Below are 6,000 nucleotides of genomic sequence, written 5' to 3'. Positions count from 1 at the left end.
AAGTAAAGCTGCCAGATACCTTGTGGAGCAATCAGAAAGTGGCTAATCTCACTATGATGGTTTTTGCCACTATTGTATCAGTGAGTATGTCTTATTAGGCCATTCACAGGATTCATAGCTGGCTATAATTAATGATTTCTAATAAACAATAATTACTTCAGTAGTTCGTGCCACACTTTTCAGCATTATGAAAGCTAACTAGTATGCATGAATCTTCCAGGCATATATTAGCTTGATTTTGACATGTTCTATGACTCAAGAAAATGGTATCTTTGGAAACAGAATCTTGTTGTCAAGTTCTGTAGAGCAATTAAAAACAATAGCTATAAGCTATAATTTTGAGGGCTCTATGAGAAATCACTAGCCAACAACTAGGCAAGAAATATCCTATTGTTGGCACTGTTTTTTTATTTTATTGTTGTTGTTGTAGTTAGTTAGCTAGTTAGCTAGCTAGCCACTGGTGTCTTGTAGTGTCATTGTTGCCCTGTTATAGAGTAATTCCATTTTAACTTCTCTACCTATTCTCTTTGTCCATTCCAATTTAACCTTTCATGTTCCACTACCCCCTACTTCATTATTTTTAAATTAGATTTTATTTGGAACTATAGAAATGACTTCCTTTTATCTTTTAATAATAAATACCCAGTAGCCAAACTGTTCAGAAACTATTTAGCCACTTGAAACAAGGACATATAAGTTAGGTATGATCTGCACTCTATGTAGCCCGGGACTATGTTGAACCTTTGTGCAAGGATCAACATGTATTCTACAAGGTCAGACAACCAGATAAAATGCAATCTCTCATGGAGCCCACAAAATAGTGGAACAAGACTAATCAAAAGGTTGAGAGCAGAAGAATGAATGAGAATTTCCGAAGAGTCCTATAGCTACCTGTTGAAGAAAAGAAACAGAATGGAATGACAGTGGGTAGAATGAGCAAAGCACTTCCAAGAGAAAAAAAGAATCCAACCCTATGAAAATCTGGGGGCTGACAACTTCAGAAGGAGGAAAGAACACGTGCAAAGGCTGGGAGACTCATAGCAACCTGGAGGGATGAGCAGTCCAGAGGCCAGGTAACACTGAAGCATGGCACAAGCATAGGCACCTTCAGAAATTCAACTGTAGCAAGGGGCTTTTGTTAGTGGTATTGAAAAGGAAAAGGAGCACAATCGGGGAGTAAATGATAAAGAAAGATTGGTGATCTGGGAATAGCAATGAATATGTGAGGCCAGGTTTAAAATGCTGGTGATTGAAGGCACTGCATACATAAGTGCACAACACAGTGGACAAACCATGTGGCTGTCTCCCCAGCTCATCCACTGATAAGGCTTTTTCTCTTCTCTTCTCTTCTCTTCTCTTCTCTTCTCTTCTCTTCTCTTCTCTTCTCTTCTCTTCTCTTCTCTTCTCTTTTTCTCTTTGTTCTCTTCCATTTCCAGGGGCCTTTGATTTTTTTTGTTCTGGCTTGTGGCCTCCCATTCAGTTTGACTTTCTTGCTCATAAGAATTTATTTGACCAACTTACACCACATCACTCATACAGCCAGTCACATTCTGAGTACCTGAAGGACAACTAAAATGAATTGGCTCCTGTGTCCCAAGCCTTAAGGAACTTGCCAGCTGGGAGACTGATGGACGCCTGGCTGAAATACAGTCTGTCCCAAGTAAGGTGAGTGGGATCCACAGAGAGGCCATCTCTGCTGTAGATCTTTCTTGCTCTGCCACCAGCAGCCATAATATAGCGAGAATCTCCTGGTATTTCTGCTTTTAGCACTCTTCTGTGAAATCTGTTTCATCCTCTGCTTCAAAATTAATCTCCCTGAATCACTGCTCTTGTAAATTTCTGAGCCAAAGTATGAATCCCAAAACAAAAGCCAAATGTAGCGTGAGGTCTTGGATAAGATTTTATAAGAAGAAAGAGATATCCATGGGAAAAGAAAGACTATTAAAAAACAGAGGTCCACAGACTGAGGGTGTTAAACAAGCACTCACTTTCTAGCCAGAATTGTTTTGTTGCTGTGGTTACATTAGAGTCTCTTGAAAAAAGAACAAGTGTTTGCAAGTCTAATATTCACTTGAATGTTGGTAAAACTTAATTTAATATTAGTTTTTTTAAGCACCCACAATCATTTAGACTATTTATGGATGAAAAACAATAGGATGTTGTTCATGGCATTGTTTGTAATAACAAAATACCTAACAAAAACCAATGTAAAATGGGAAAATATGCAGCAAGTAAAGTGTAGGTGGAGACTGCTTTTCCATTTCCTGGCTTCTCAGAACTGAATAATCACATAGAAATGATACTAATTATAACACTGCTTGACCAGTGACTCAGGCATAGTTCTAGCTTGCTCTTACATCTTGAATTAACCCATTCTACTAATCTGTGTATTGCCACAATGCTGTGGTTTACCATGTAAAGTTCCAGGCATCTGTCTCCTTTGGCAGCTACAAGGTGTCCCCTTGACTCTTCCTAATATCTCTCTATATTTCTTCCACCCTGACTATATCCTGCCCTGCCATAGGCTGAAGCAGCTTCTTTAGTAACCAATGGTAATAAAACATATTCACAGCACACAGAGAGGAATCCCATATCATCTCCCCTTTTCTTTGTAAATAAAGAAGAAGGTTTTAACTTAAACAGAGTAAAATTACATATAACAAAGCAGGTATCAAGCAAGAATTACAGTTATAATATTTTTATGAGTCTAAAGTTTCACATAATTTCTCATAACTATGGAAACCTAACTATAACTATTTAGCCTTCAACTCCATCAAAGAGCCAAGAAGGATATAACAATATCTAAGTAAACAGAAAGTACATTGTAATCAACTTCCAAAGCTCTAGAATTAGCAGAGACATATTGCTGCCTGGATAGTCACCCAAAGTTCTTCTATAACATTGGGGCATCCATATTTAGCCTACAGGCCCATAGTATCCAGCAGACTTTTCCATGAAGAAGAAAATTTGAAAATATGTTCCTCCTTGTAACCTTGTAATGGCAAAGTTCATCAGTTGCTTTCTTCTGTGTCTTGCAGAATGTCTAGCAGTTTCCTCTGTGAAGCAGAAACTCTAAAAGACCATCCACTCTTTTGGAAAGTTCAGCAGTCATTTTCTGTGGGCTCTTCATGTCCAGTTCATACAGCATACAGTAAAGCAGTCCAGGCAAGAGCAGTTTCTTGCTCAAATGACTAACCTTGTCACATTGAAGGCAAATTCCTTAATGAGTTTCTTCAATGTCCATCAACCTCTCTGAATTGGTGCTGCCAGAAGCAGACAAGTCTCACTGTCAAGAAGAGTCTAAGTTCTTAAAACATTTTAAATGCCATATTCCGTAGGTCTTTGAAGTATTGAAGATCATCTAGCTAATTGACTGTGCCTATTAATCACTTACAATCAACCACCTTTAAGTGAAAATAAACTTTTATAAACTATCATTTTGGGAATTTGGGCGTAGTTTTCTCCAAACTGCTTTCTGCTGTTTACTGGGTGAAGTATTTTTAGAGGCTCATGGAGACCTTTTAGGGGATCTTGTTCCATCAAACCACATTAGCACAGAAGAAATCCACAGGTTCTCATTTTCTGTGGAAACAAAAGCAGAGCCTCTATTCCAAAGTAGCACATACTTAGACTCAAATTTTGAAATCAATGTACCTTTAAAATATATATATTGCTGGAACTTAGCAGTCCCCAAAATCAAATGTCTCTCTGCAGTCAAAAAATTCAAAGAAAACACAATGATATACATAATACAGACACTCTGTGTGTATTCCATCTTTACGCCACTTATTTTCTCTACTCTTTTAATTTATGACTATCTGTACTCTTATATAATACTTTTACTGTCTCTTTAAAGACTTTCTTTTTTAAAAAGCCATTTACTTCTTTATATATAACCGTTTATACTCTTTCTCCTCTCTCCCAAGCCTATGTACATTTTTTTAACACACTGTGATGTGTTTAGAGGCCTTTTATCTCTGACTCTGTCCTATTGTGTACCTGAAATCCTTTTCTGACAAGAAGCACTTTTTTATTTATTTATTTATTTATTTAGGATTTCTGCCTCCTCCCCGCAACCGCCTCCCATTTCCCTCCCCCTCCCCCAATCAAGTCACCCTCCCTCATCTGCTCGAAGAGCAATCAGGGTTCCCTGACCTGTGGGAAGCCCAAGGACCGCCCACCTCTATCCAGGTCTCCTAAGGTGAGCATCCAAACTGCCTAGGCTCCCCCAAAGCCAGTACGTGCAGTAGGATCAAAAACCCACTGTGATTGTTCCTGAGTTCTCAGTATTCCTCATTGTCCTCTATGTTCAGCTAGTCCGGATTTATCCCATGCTTTTTCAGACCCAGGCCAGCTGGCAAGAAGCACTTTTAAAATGGTAAGTGGTATTGTTGCTGCAGCCCTGGATGCTGGCTCTGCTTCTCTCAGCCTTTTAACATGGCAGAAGTAATTCACTGCCAGCTATGGGACAACAGGGTGGGAGCCATGTTCACCACCTCAATTCTGGGAAGCAGTTGGCCCATGCTGTCACAGAGTAACTTGTAGGACACTGCCTACAACTCCCATTTTCATGCTCCATAGCTGGATATAAAAAAAAATAGCCACAGCCTTAGTGTTGTCATTATGAACCAGAAAGCCGTTTCTTAAAGGAACTGCACCTATGCTTGTTGTGGCCCACAAACACAGCCTATCTGAAAAAAAAAATGTGAATACCAAAAAGCTGTGCTTAACTCTGTTCTTTTGTGTCTAGAATTCCTTCCCAAGCTCTCCAGTTTTAGGTGGATGTAGTTGCCCCACTTTTGGCATCATTTTGTAGGTGGATTCTGTTTTTCCATTTCCCAACTGCTCAAACCCAAATAATCACACAGGAACTCTAGTAATTACAATAGAGATTGGCCAGTGACTCGGGTGTATTCTTAACCAGCTCTTACATCTTGAATTAACCTATTTCTATTAATCTGTGTATTGCCACATTAATCTGTCTCTTTTGGCAGCTACATGGTGTCTCCTTGACTCTATCTACTATCTCTCTTTATCTCTTCCAGCTTGGCTATATTCTGCCCTGCCATAAGCCAAAATACTTTCTTTATTAACCAATGGTAATAAAACATGTTCAAAGCATACAGAGGGGAATCCCACATCAGTAAAGTATTCATATAATAGATTCAATCAGTGGTAGAAGCCAGAGGACTGTAACTTCTTTCATCATCATAGGTGGATCTTATAGAGGAGTACAGAGACAAGGAAACAAATCTCTTGAGAATTTGTGGTATTCAAGTCCAAAATCTATGTCATGTGTCTGTCTGTTTTGCTTGTCTTTTTGTCAAGAGAGTGTCTTGTAGTCAGGCTGGCCTTGAACTCACCTGCCTCTGACTCCCAAGTGCTGGAATAAAAGATATACGTCACCACAATTGACTTGTATCACTTATCTGAATGCAGAGAGCAAAAGCAACAAAAGCTAGTGAGTCTTTCTTTGCTGTGATGAAAAAGTTGTAAAACACAACTTGAGAGAGAAAAAGTTCATGTTGACTCCTGACTTAGAGGTATCAATCCATGCCCACTTGATTTTATCCTGTCTGAGTTTGTGGTGAAGCAGAACATGGTGGTGAGGCACAGTCGGTAAAGTACAGCTAAACCGCTAAATCTCATGGTAGCCATGAAGCAGAAGGGAGAGTCTAAAGATAAAACATACGCCACAAAATTACATTCACAGAGTTCTCACATGCTCATAGCCCATAGTTCATAGCCCATTCAACAAGGAACCTGTCCTTGGTTAATCTAGTCATGAGGTTAGCACCCTCATGATCCCATCACCATTCATCAGATGGGAACCAAGCCTTTAACTCATTTACCTTTAGAGTAGACATTTCCGAGACAAACCAAAGCAACATACATGAGTAGTAAGACAAGAGAACAGTGACCACAAAATTTGGGGTAGGGTACACCTGATCGGAAAGTGGTGACAGGATGGGAGAAGGAGGCTGAGATCTGCCTTTGTCC

Source organism: Microtus pennsylvanicus, chromosome 5 (genome assembly GCF_037038515.1).
Source record: "Microtus pennsylvanicus isolate mMicPen1 chromosome 5, mMicPen1.hap1, whole genome shotgun sequence".
NCBI lineage: Eukaryota > Metazoa > Chordata > Mammalia > Rodentia > Cricetidae > Microtus > Microtus pennsylvanicus.
This window is presented reverse-complemented; position numbering follows the sequence as displayed.